The sequence below is a fragment of the Eschscholzia californica genome, unplaced genomic scaffold, assembly GCF_041429995.1.
Source record: "Eschscholzia californica isolate CP2 unplaced genomic scaffold, dmEscCali1.0.p SCAF_5, whole genome shotgun sequence".
In the NCBI taxonomy this organism is placed as follows: Eukaryota; Viridiplantae; Streptophyta; class Magnoliopsida; order Ranunculales; family Papaveraceae; genus Eschscholzia; species Eschscholzia californica.
Window position 1 is genome coordinate 45,437,043 of NW_028238472.1, and position 13,845 is coordinate 45,450,887.

The following is a 13,845-nucleotide window of genomic DNA, read 5'->3' on the forward strand; positions in this document are numbered from 1 at the left end:
ACATAAACTCCAAAAATAAATAATGTAATAAAATGTAATAAGTATAAATAGTGTAATTTGAAGGTATAAATAATGTATTAAGTATGTCGTGTTTTATAGCTCTTTCATGCTGTTGGGCTTTGGACTTCAATCATTATAAGATCAAATCAGACTACATTTGTCAAAAGAATTATAATGATAGCAAAATAAAGTTTATTTAATGAGTGGTTATTTATTTGTTTCATGATGTTTATAATCTTAATTAAAAGAAATGGACTTCGCAATTTTTGTCATGGGCATGAAATTATACCAAGGAATTGGACTATTGGGCCTCACTTGATCCAATTAAACCCAAAGAGGCTATCCGTGCCAAATTGCTCGTGAAACAGATAGGATTAACGATCTGCCTTTTAGTCAATAGTCTTACTTCTTTGACTTTCCTACTCACTATTTCAGCCCCTTACATATTGACCATGCAAGAACGAGACTCTTAGTTTCATAAAAGTGTTTTAAATCTAATAGGTAGTGTAATTAATATCAGTAACACAAAATAAACTCGAATGTCATGTATAATTATTCCATTAATCATTTTAATTGTATTGAAACATTGTTCAAAACAACATTATTTCAAAGCATGTGTACTACCTACCACATGTGCCACATAATTGTGCTCATCATAGTGGAGTATTATTCTTGCAAAAGAAAATCACTACTATATTATTTCAATTAAGGCGGGCTCCGAAAGGCGGGCCCCAGAAAGGCGGTCTTCCGACAGGCGGTCCTCCGAAAGGCGGGCCTCCAAAAGGCGGACCTCCAAAAGGCGGCGACTGACCATTATCATCTTCGCAACACATACAACGCATGCGATAACCTTTACACTTGCCTCCAGTAAACCCTTCACCGTTACAAACAGCAGCACAATTGCTACTGATTAAGCATATTCCCCTAAATTTCTGGCTAGGTGAATTACATGTATCCCCCGCGGCTTCCACCACTTCCAACCCCATTTTCTCTGCAAATTAACAAGAAAATATAAGTATTATTATTATTAGAAATAAGACAATAGAATAAGAATCACATTAAAATGGTTTAACAGGATAGATAAATAGGGTAGTTGAACAAGAAGTGAAACAAACCAATAGGGCTCAAAAGAATCAACAAAAGAACCAAAGCCGTTGTAGCTGAAAATCCATAAACTCTATGCCCCATTTTGATTGAGAGAGAGAGAGAAGAGAAAATGATGTGAACAACAACAGATCACAAGTTTGTAGTATATAAAGCTTTTCAAAACTCACTAAAGTAGTAGTTTTAGGAAACAAAGTTAATATTCAAGAATCTTTATAGTTTAGGTTTCTTAATTTTTGTAATATTTCTTATATCCAAATGATACCTAAATAAATAATTAGGATTCTATGTAATTTATTTTCTAATGTTTGTAGATCCTTGATATCAGTATTATTCTAAGAAAACAAGTTAATAGTGATCTACTCTATAATTATTAGTAGGGTCCACGGGTTTTAGGTCCAAAATAAAATTCAAAAAGGATTAAGCTCTAATCTTTCCAGAAAAAAGGATTTTAGTCATTTTCTCTTATGGAAGAAACATTGTTGATACATAATGTGTTATGTATGACACATATAAAAAAAATTAAATAAAGTATGAAACTTTAACAATAAATAACACATTATTTATGAAACAAAACTTTGACATTTAGACATACTTTAAATATACCAAATGTGTTTTGTTGTAGAAATATACGTAAGTTATACTAAATAACGTGTGTATTGCGAAACGGATAATAAGTTTGAAATCGATCGAAAAAATCTGAGAAAAAAAGAAAAAGAATTTTGAGGGTCGGTTTTCAAAAATGAGTTTTCTCTTATATAAAAAGTTATAATGGGTATTATGATTAAATAAAAATGATAGAGATCTGTTTTTTCTATAGAGATTGGCCAATTTGGACTAAATATCCATTATAATTATTATTTGGCTTAAAATCCTCTATTAATATTAGGGAGGACTAAATGTGTGTTTAGGTGTAGATTTTTGGACTAGGAACCAAAAAATTGTTATCAGTATGTTTCATGCATTTTATATTTCATAAAAAAAAAAACTAATGAAATATACACGGGCCGTGCATATAAACAAAAAATTTTCTTTCTCTATAATATATTTACTAATATTTGGAGTTTTGGTTTCATAGTATTATCAAAAGTATTGTTACGAAAGACTATAATTTAGGTTTCGACATTAGACAGGATAATTCAAAAACCCAAAATTTGGGAAATATTAGAAACCAAGCCCAATTTAAAATAATATTTAAAAAAAGAAATCATTTCACAAAAGTACAACTTTACCCCTGAAATCAATGTAAAAAAGATTTGTGAAAATTTCTGAACAAGTTTAAATTTGTTCTCGACAATTTTGTAAATTTATGAAGAAATTCGTTTTGCTCAAAAATTATTTTACAAAAATGTTTTGCATTTTGTCTTCCGAATTTGACAAACAAATACCGACACTAACATTTTGGCTAAAGTATTTTTCGATTTGTCTTGTTAAGAAAGAAATGGTTTCCGCATTTTTTATTCTGTTGTCGACTGAAACACTTGACTAATGCATTTTTTACTTGCCTTTTGCATAAATTAACATGTTATGCATATTATCCTTTCTATTTGACAAGGGGGGTTTAAGTCCAAAATCCCAGGATCAATGTCTTTAGAAGCGAAAGGAATATTAAACAGAAAATAAATCCATTAGGAGTAATTTGCATGTCTAACCTCTCTGTAGGTAATTACATGTCTACAAGACTACCCTAATCATCTAACTACTGTTGGTAGCGGAATCTCAAACATCTAATGTTTAACACTAAGTTATCCAGGATCGAATACATGAACTAACAATGAACTAGAAGTGGGATAAACTAACCTTTATCACAATTTTCCCACGAACCTTTCCAATCGCGTGTGAAGATCAAAGAGCTTCAAGTGTAGCTCATGTACTTGAGACACCGAATGAATAACTTGAACTCCCTTCTTTCAGTCAGCCAGGACCTTCTTGAAGGTAGAGATGAAGAACTCCTTCTAGACTTGATAGATAGAATCCATCGACGGATTACTAAAATAAAAAAAATAATGCCTATGGGAGACTAAAATAAAAAAAATAATGCCTATGGGAGACTAAAATAAAAAAAAATAATGCCTATGGAAGACTAAAATATTCATTCTAGTTGTCTGACTAGTTTGGAATAACTAATTGAATCGTTTGGTATTTATGTTTGTAAGTTGAAATAAATACCTTTCTAAGAACATCATAAAATATTGAAACCAAATACTTTATTTCTCATAAATTCAATTCTAGAGACGATGTTCAAAAGGGAAAATTACTAAAATAAAAAAAATAATGCCTATGGGAGACTAAAATCCTTCTTAAGCTTTCTCAGCAACCATTGCTTCTTTCGCTCTTGACAGGTTCGTCTCCTTTCAGTTAAATACTCAGCTCCCACTTGCTCCTGTCATTCATAATGAGATGAACATTAGGTATTTGATGAGACATGAAAATGTCCCATCTGAATCTCTTAACTCGGGTTAGTTAGTCCAGTTCGAGCGGTTACTCTGATGATTTGTTTGTTTTTCTTTCTCAGGTCTCATTTACGGAGTTCGAATCGAAAACAAATAAAATCGTGATAAAGACACACTTGAGGGGCATTTTGGTCATTTTAATGACAAAGGTATTCTGGTCAATATTAGTGCTCATGTGAAAGTAGAGTCCAATACGAATCCAACGACGAAAACGGGAGTCCAATCGGAGTTCGGACGGGAGAAATAGAGCAAGTCAAAGTTTGGTTAAGATCGAGTCAAAACCAGAACATTCAGAGGCACGTGGCACATATCAGACCGTTAGTATTGATAATTCGGTACATCGGTGGGCACTAGCGGGACATTTCCGGCATTTGTTCTAGGCACTGATCCTGCGTAATTTGTCATATGATACTACAATGCTCCTTTCGCAGTCAACTTGATCTGACGACCAGAACTGTAGCCGCAACACCTGGCATATCCAAGAAGCGTTTCTCATCTTCTTACGTCACAACGGGAAGCACTGAATCTATGCCCTCTTGCCAGCAACACACGCTGATTTGGGCAATGGTTATCTCCTTCTTTTCTCTTTTCTGTTTAAAACAACAAAAGATTTCATTACTCTTTTGAATTGTTACCGTAGAGAGAGAATAAAGATTTATAGAAAGTAAGAGAGAAACAGGGAAAGTTTTGTTATGAAATAGAAGCCGCGATCGAGGGGAGACTATTATGGAGATTCTTACCATCTATTTCTTTCTATTATTTCTATCTTTTGGGAAGAATCGTGGTAACATTAGAGAAAGAAAGACATATTGAGAGCGTGGAAAATAATTTTCTCACAGGGAAAATATTTCCGAGATGACGAGAAAATCGTTTTCCATCAGGGGCGCGTTTGGCTGCTGATGGCCTAAAAAGTTTCCTAAATAGGTCTACACCCGCAAGTGCACGGGCGTCAAGTTGTAATAATTTCCGGTATGACCGGTTCGTTCCTCAGAGACTAAGTGAAATCTATTCTAAAACTAGAAAATATTAAGATTTTGAAAATGATTTTGATTTTGGTTTTAAAATAAAATAAATAAAATATTAAAACGATTAAAAAGGTGAAACTCAAATGGGGGAAGGTGAAATGGGAGAGAGACTAAGGTTTCTAAATTCACCACATACAATCAGTTTAAGAACCAATAATTAGATAAATTAAATCTTTTTTTTTTTTATAACTCAGAATTTCGGATAATGAACTATCCTAATTCCGGGAGATGTTTTCGTTAAAACCTCGATTAATATTTTGAATATGGTTTCATCATTAACCCTAGATTAGAGGATTAGATAATTATGATCGAGATTTAAAATAAATACGAAAAGTAAGAGAGAGAATGGAAGAAGAATCATAACTTTTCTTGCTGATTTCCTGCTTTTCAACCAAACAGACCCTAAGGGAAGAGTTTTCCTTCTGTTTTTACGATTTTCTAGGAAAACAGACCAAACAGACCCTTAGGGAAATCGATTTTCTCATCTTCTCGGAATTGAATTCTCTGTGGGAAAATTATTTTCCCACATATTTTCTCATCTTCTCCAACTCTTTTTCTCTCTCTAACTTTCTCTATTTCTCTTTTAATTCCAACCACAGATATTCAATACCAAACAAATTAAAGAAGAAGATTAATAAGATAAAGAAAATGTGAAATAATCCTCTCTGTTTTCTTTAATTTCTCTCTTTCTCACTCTACAATTTCTCTCTTATCTCTCTGTTCACTCTCTCGGTTTTTCTCTTTCTGTTCTTTAACTTCTCTCTCTCTCTCTCTGTTATCCCTTTCTCTCACTAAAAACAATAAAGAACAGAAGTATATGATGATAATCTCTTCCTATCTGATTTAATCTCTTTCTCTCACTAAAAGAGATAATGAAGAAGATGATAATAGATGATGATGATGATGATGGTAAGAGTTTTCTCTGTTTTTCCTTCTCTCTTTTTCTCTGATTTTTCTAGTTTGGTTGAGCTTACTACAAGTTGATCCCCCCAACCGAGATGATGAACCCTTCTCAACTCTCTGTTTTTATAGGAAGAAGAAGAATAAGAACAGTCCCTCAAACCAGTCGATTCTCTCTCTGAGAATAATATCCATCTCTTCAATCAACCAAATCAATCTTTCAACCTTCCCTGTTTAGTAGTAAGAGAAATATTCAGTTGGTTGTCTTAATAATCTCATCCTCTCTAAACTTCATTTCCTTTTAAGAGAGAAAATATTATGTTTCTCTCTCTAGAAAAAATCCCAGCCGAATCCATCTTTGTAAAACTCAATCAAATCTCTCTTTCCTTCTCTGTAAAATTTTCATATCTTCCTTTAGATTTCATTCTTTCTTCTCTTTCAAATATTTTGGAGGAGATAAGAAAGGGCAAGACGTGAGTTGTCACGACCCACTCAGTTGGAGCTGACGCTGGCAGTTATGATGGAGTGATTAGCTGCATCGCAGACGAGCAAAGGGATGTTGTAACACAAGCTTGGATGAACCCATTTGTAGCTGACGAGAAATAGGCCGCTAGATCTTGCGTGAGCACCGAATTCCATCTTGCGTCATCGAACACTGTAGCGAAAATTCTGGGAATCCCGTGATTTGTAGCTGGCGTCAAGTGTGGGACGATTTAGTACGTAGCAGAAACACGTTAACACGGTGTCTTGCACGTTCAATTAATTGATCTCGCGCACCAGCCTTTAGAAAACCGCCCGATCTTAAGGGTTACAGTCATAACTTGCTTCAGGTCACACTAGATTCTTAGCTGGTCCAAATTTCCGAAAGACTCCCGGTATGCCCTACAGTGTACCGAAATTTGAACTCCTGCTCTGGATTAGCGCCATGTGTCACAGCGAATATATGCTAACTTTTGATTAACGGATTTGGACCCATACTTTGATCCGTTCTATCTCGCTCATCCGGACTCCGATTTGACTTCCGTCTTCGCCGTTGGGTTCGTATTGGACTCTACTTTCACATGAATATTGACCAGAATACCCTTGTCATTAAAATGACCAAAATGCCCCTCAAGTATATCTTTATCACGATGTTTTCGCATCGAACTCCGTAAATGAGACCTGAGAAAGAAAATCAAACACATCATCAGAGTAACCGCTCGAACTGGACTAACTAACCCGAGTTAAGAGATTCAAATGAGACATTTTCATGTCTCATCAGCTGCCAGTGGAAAATTAGAAGGAAATCGTTTCCAGCGAGGAAAAAAGTCTGTGTTCTCTCTCTCATTAGCTCTTTTATCTAGGGTTTTAGATGAAGTTCATCATAACTATTTTCTCGATACAATTTACAAACAAGTTTCAATTGTTTTTAATGATAAAATCTTCCGGATTTTTAGACCGTTCATGGACTAGAATCTGAGTTATATAAGGAATTCGCTAATTAAATCGAATAAATTGTCGTTAGAATTGTTAGGAGGACGGATTCGAAAACCCGAGGTTCTCCCATTTCTTGAATTTTATATCATTTAAGTTTATTTATTATCTTTATTTGAATTATATCATCAAAACCAAGTTAGAATCCAAGTTATAATTAAGGTTAGAATTTGAGCTTGACTAAGTCTTTGAGGAACGAATCGGTCTTACCGGAATTTATTACAACTTGACACCCGTGCACTTGCGGGTGTAGACCTATTTAGGAAACTTTCTAGACCCATCAGTATCCAATACCTTTAAAGGAATTGCATTTAATTGAATCAACTTTTAACATTTTTACCTAAGCGGAATTTTCAGATCCGTTGTTCAGCTCTTCCAGGTAGCGTGGGCGATCTCTTAACCACATATGAGACTTGCTACCACAGAATAAGCAACTGTTGTTAGGAAGGTTAGTTCTGGGCTTTGGGACTCGCCCATCCCTTCTTGTCCTAGAGCGCTTACTTCTCCTAACGCCTTCCATTTCTGGATCGGTGTCTTCTTGAATACTAAGAATTTCTTCTGTATTTTCAGGTACTCCGATTTTGCATTCGGCTACTTCCAGAATAGCGAACAGTTTTTCTAGGGATACTATGCCAATTTTTTTGTCAAAGTTGCATCTTACTTCTTTAAATCCATCATGTAAGGAAAGTAAGATCAAGTCAACTGCAAAGTCAACTTCCATAGTTGCTCCCAACCACTTCAAGTCATGGAAATGATCAATCATTTCTAAAACATGAAGGTGAACAGGTTTCCCTTTTTCTTGTCGCTTTTTCAGTACACTTCTAGATATCATATATCTTTATTTTCGACACTGTGTGCTAAACACTTCTCTTAGTTGTCGTATGATGCTATATGCATCTATGTCAATGAAATTATCTCGATATTCCCTTTTCATGGATACTAGTATCAGTCATGTTACTAGCGCTGACTTTCTAACGATAATGTCAGCTTGCTCACGTTCCTCTTTAGAAGAGGTTTTTGTAAGTACCAGAATTGGTGTGTCTAATACTTCCACTTTCTTCCTGAGAACCTTTTTCAGATTTCTTTCTCATTGAACGTAGTTTGTGCCATTCAATTTTCCCATCACGGTGTAGAGGTTGAAGACATCGTTGAATGTCATAATTAAACTACATGTAAATAATACAAAGTGACTTAATCTTGTTACCCTAGCAAAATCCTAATTTCGCCATATTATTCAAGAATCTTTTCCATTATTTGAATAATACGATTCCAAGATCCCAATTCTTCGAGGTTAAGCGTAGCAGGGCACTGCCCTTAACTTCGTTGTCTTGGGTGAGTAACATCTTTACTGATCATACACCTATGACTCTTGGTTAATTAGTTTCACACTTGAGTGTCAAACTAATCCTTTGCCTCGAAGTCTAAAATTCTTTTGCTGACTCATTGAGAATAACCAGTTTAGACGTGTAGACCTCTTCATATATCTACTCATATTGTCCCGAGGTAAAAGATGGCACCCTGCGGAGGTAGACCCACCATCGATGAACAAGTGATCAACATGTGTCTTATTTTGGGTAGGCTTATACTCAAAATTCTTTTAGGGATAATAACGTATTTTTATCAAGTTTGCGTTACTATGAACTCTATCCTAACCATTCGTGACGTATACGTAAGTTTTTATGTGAATTCTCGTTAGGTTTTTATCTAAAACCCTAGTATAGCCTCCTAAAATATCTAATATTTTAGTTTAATTCTTGTTCGCCTAATGGTTCTTTTGGATTTCATCCTTGAACCACCATTGATTACTCTCACTCGAATCATGATCTCATCATTCGATTCATCAATAGTTTCTATAGACCCTATACTCTAAGTAATATTCAGACACATACTCGTTTATGCTTAGAAACAAGAATCATAACTTATCTAAAGGCAACACTATTCTACGTATTCACATATATACATATATACAAAAATATGACATTCATAATATAAAGTATGTATCCTAGATTCGTTTCTAGGTTTTGCTGTAGTCTGTATAGCTTTTTGTGGGATAGTGTGACATCTCTATGTCTAATGGGCTTCTAAGTCTATTTTCGCAAAATTCAGACTAATGGCCCATTTGGTTTCTTCCTTAATGATTTTCAAAATCGTTTGAAGGAAAAAACTCCCTTTGGGCCCTCGGATGACCCGGGTCAATGTCGGAAAAATTATGCTTGGAACCGGAAGAAAAGGCAAGAAAAATCTCCCGACTCGAGTCAAGGCCCAATGGGCCAAAGTCAAACTGGAAAAGACTCAAGTCAAACTTGGTCAAAGTCCTTTGACTAGTCTTGGTCAAAGCTAGTCAATGGTTCGAACTTTTAGGAACAGATGCCTAGACCATCTCGGATGGGACGTGCACGTGCTAGACGCGTCCTAGACGCATCCTAGCACGGGACAACACTTGTCCATCTCGGACTATAAGTCCCAGATGCCCTTGGACGCTCTAGACGCGTCTAGACGCTCCAATCGCACTTTAGGTGCGGCTGGAAGCTTCCAGACGCATCTAGATTCGTCTGGACTCACGTCCTTGGTCTCAGTCTAGGTTCGAAACCAACTAGGAATCCCTAGATGCATCCAAGACGCGTATGGAGCGTCCGAGACGCGTACGTCTCAGACTGGGACTACCCAGACGCGTCTGGGATGTCCGAGATTTACAAATCTCAGACTCCCAGTCCTACATGGACTAGGAATCCCGATCCTACTCGAACCGGGATATCCCAGTCCCGCGCGTCCCGGTTCTCGGGACGCTGTCCTTTCCGGCCCGAACATTGGTTTTTGAAATTTTCAAAACACCCCTAACCGACCTTGTCTTCTTCCTACTATATTCATGGTGAAAACTTATGTTTTTCACTATTCAACATCCAATATTCATGATTTTGAAAGCCGTTTTTCAAAATCAATAATCCATTAGATCCGTTTTCGAAAACCCTTTTCAAAAACATCAAAATCTAATGATTCTATGCATTGAAACTCTTTCAAATACGTGTTTGATTACGTTTAAATCTTTTTCAAATTAATCATAAATATGCCCGAATCTCTATTTAAACAATTCTATCTATCAATTTCTAGTTCGTTCTAGCCAAAGATAGTTTCATGCAAACGGCTCGTGATGCCACTGTAGGTAATTACATATCTCTAAGACTGCCCTAATCATCTAAATAATGTTGGTAGCGGAATCTCAAACATCTAATGTTTAACACTAAGTTATCCAGGATCGAATACATGAACTAACAATGAACTAGAAGTGGGATACACTAACCTTTATCGCAATTTTCCCATAAACCTTTCCAATCGCGTGTGAAGATCAAAGAGCTTCAAGTGTAGCTCCTCTACTTGACACACCGAATGAATAGCTTGAACTCCCTTCTTTCAGCCAGCTAGGACCTTCTTGAAGGTAGAGATGAAGAATTCCTTCTTCTAGACTTGATAGATAGAATGAGAATTTTATCTCTAAAATCCTCTCTCTCCAATAGTTGTGTGAGGAGAGTGATTTCCTTCTTGAGAAAATTCCACTCCTTTTCTGAACTTTGAACTAATCCTTATAGAGACATTACCTTAGTAGAGTCCCACTCAAATAAGGAATCCTAAATGTCCCTCAGAAAAAATAAGCACAAGTTAGAGTTTAATCTAACTAGGATTCCCTAATTAGGACTAAACCCCAATTAGGGTTTCCCTTTAGTGTGGCCGGCCACAAATTAGGACTAAACCCCAATTAGGGTTTCCCTTTAGTGTGGCCGGCCACAAAAACCCCTTATGGGTTTGTCTTGGCCGGCCCACACCCCTTTTTATGGTCGGCCAGGGCTCTCCTCTTAAGGGATTCCCTTGTTGGCTTAAAAAGTGAGTTTTGCTCTTTTCCCGAGCTTCTCTTTCGAGTCTGATTCTTTTCTATATTTTAAGCACTATTAGACTGGATCATATCTATCTATATGCTAGTTCCCATCAGTCTATTCTCACTGTTCAAGTTTCCATTCTTATGTGTAACCCGTTGTAGAATCCGGTTTATGTTAGCCGCGGATGACAAAAGTGATCAGACAATCGTAAACGGCTTCTAGCTAAACATTACGACTCCTAATTGAACTGGATTGGTTGGTCTTCCAATAAGTTCATCATTATCCTATGAGCCAAATTGTACGCATTGCCATCTTGGTCGCAGGACATTCTTTCGAAAGGATATACGTTCAGACCTTAAGGATATATATATATCGTTCACTCTCTTTTCTCTACTACTACCCGACCTATCACCGGTTAAATAAAAATTACTCAGATTAGAAGATATAATTAGTCTTTTTAGTTTCATGAAAATAATTCTTGAATAAGAAGTTTCGTCCCTAAAAAAAGTTGTCTATCATTTTAAAAGAATGTTTCCCTAATCTTTTGACTCAAAGAAAATCGATCATAACTCTCTCTTCTTTAGTTCACCGAGACAAAATCTAGAGAAATCGCAGGTAAAATTTATCCACGATTTTTAGTCTTCACTTGGAGCAAACCTAGAAGAACATGATGCTCAACGGATTAAATTTTTTCTTTTTACCATATTCTCGTTTTTTCTTCAATGATAAATTATTGCACCGTGCACGGTTTTGTTGTTTTTATTCTTAAAGTCAGGATATCAATCTTTTTCTTAGAAATTTTTTTCTGATCTTGTCGCATTGTTTCTCTCTCTACAATCTTGTTTCTCCAAAAAATTTGCATGAAAAATAATTATATGTTTCGCGAACTTTTTGTGTATTCTCATAGCATTTAATTTCTTGATTCTAACAACATATTTACGTTTTGTAATTCTTTGACTTACTCAAAAAATCATTTAACGTTTGGTAATTTTGAATGACGAGTTTGTGTTTTCGTCGGCGACACTCTAAAATTTGTTGTAGCACTTTATTGATGTTGCATAAATTGTAGAAAATTTACCAACAATTTCAGAACTCACAAAAAATAATATATTTTACAAACATAACAACGTTACTCTCAAAATTACTTTATCGATAACTGTACAAATTTTCTGTAAAGTTTTACACTTTTACGTTTTTTATTTATTTTATCATTGCATGAATTACATGCACTTGTTTTTTTTTTTAATAAATAGACAGTGGCGTATCTAGGATTTACTTTGGGGGGAGGGGGGGGGGGGGGTCTAAAATATTACTACTTCAATTTGAAAAATTACCTCCTCTTCGAAATATTTTATGAAATACTTGAATATAATAGATTTAATCATTTTAGATTTTAGAAATTCTTAATAAGTAGTTATGATTTACGGAACAAATTTTTTGCTGAAAAGAGAAATAATGGTTTGAGAATTAACTGGAATATATTATGAAATACTCGGTATAAAATTTGAAATTCGACTGAACTAATCGGGAAACCCTGAAACTATATATTAAAACACTAAAAAAAATCTTAAATAGACAAAAAGAAATGAAAGAGACAAAACTCGAACCCAGAACCTCAATGTAACTAAACATGCATTCTACCATTGAACCAACATCATCTATTAGTTAAAATTGGAATGCATATGTATTTATAATGTTGAAGTAATTTTTTTTAATTACATATTATATAGTAATTTATAAATGTTGAGGGCCAAGCATAGATCCGCCATTGTCAATAGATGCACTTGTTTGAACACTAATATATTTTACAATTTTATAGACGAGATTGTGGTTGTATGTGACTTTCCACGTAGATGAATTTGTGGTCGAATCTAACTATAAATATTTTTTCAGGGGATGTTAGCCAAAGATTTAACAATACAAGCGCAAAGGAAGAAGGTTGATTTGACTTGGTTGTTACTGGATAAATTGAAGGATAAATTGAAAAATATCTTGAAGTTATTATTTCTTGTAATTGATTATGTTGTATTGAGTTTCTCTTAATTTTAATTACTCTTACATTTTAGTACAAATATCGTGAAAGACATTAAAAATGTTGAGAGTTAATGGAAAATGCTAGAAGATATTACAGAAATGCTAGAAATACCACAACCATGTCGACAATATTCTTTGATTATCTTTGAGTAGTTAAATCCAACTTATTTATGTTTCTAAAAATGTGATTGATTTTTAAGAGTTTAGAAGATGTTGGTAGAGTTATCAAAATTTATACAAAAATCAAAGAAAGGCTACAAGAAAATTTATGAACTTTTTTTTAACAAAGCATATGTTGTTGTTCGAATCAATAAAATGCTACAAAAATACTGAAAATATCAGCAAAATATATACTAGTTTACATGCATAATTTAGATGAAAACAAGATTGAATTTTTTTTCTAAGATATCATTGTATTGTTAAAATAAGTAAAATGCTTGAAAAAATTGAGAATTTTGTTAATCTAAACTAAGTAACTCAAAGAACATGTTAAACCTAAGTGTGTTGTTGGAATGAATAAAATGCTAGTACATAAATAACCAAACTTTTGTTCCCATACTCTAACTAAATCATGATACATGTTGTGAAAAGGTTAAACCTTTGAACGATAAACACACTCGAATATAACCGAGTGGAGGTGAAGAAGATGATCGTCTCGTTGATAACCGAGAGAGATGGAGAAGAGATGATGGTCTCGGGTATAACCGAGATGATATGTGACGACTCTCGGGTGAAGCCGAGTGTGATAGTATGGATACCCGGGTATAACCGAGAGAGAGAAGAATGGAGCTCTCGGTTGTAACCGAGGATGATTGATGATGATTAGTGAACAGTTGATCGTGAGAGAGAGAGAGCTAGGTAAATACCTTGTTTATTAATACTACAACTTGATTGATTACATTGTCTATGGAGATACATATTTATAGGTTTATAACTTAGGAGTCTTATAAAAACTAAAAACTAAAACTCTATCTTTATCTAATGTAA

The 13,845-nt window shown here is 34.7% G+C and overlaps 1 long non-coding RNA gene across 1 annotated transcript; it reads right to left on the reverse strand.

The window, feature by feature from the left end:
- Positions 1-532: 532 nt before the first annotated feature.
- On the reverse strand, positions 533-1,538 carry LOC147539688 (uncharacterized). The gene is made up of 2 exons (XR_015226035.1): positions 1,116-1,538; positions 533-991 (listed from the first exon to the last, which is right to left on the reverse strand). It is a non-coding gene; the product is annotated as an uncharacterized LOC147539688 (long non-coding RNA).
- Positions 1,539-13,845: the final 12,307 nt, after the last annotated feature.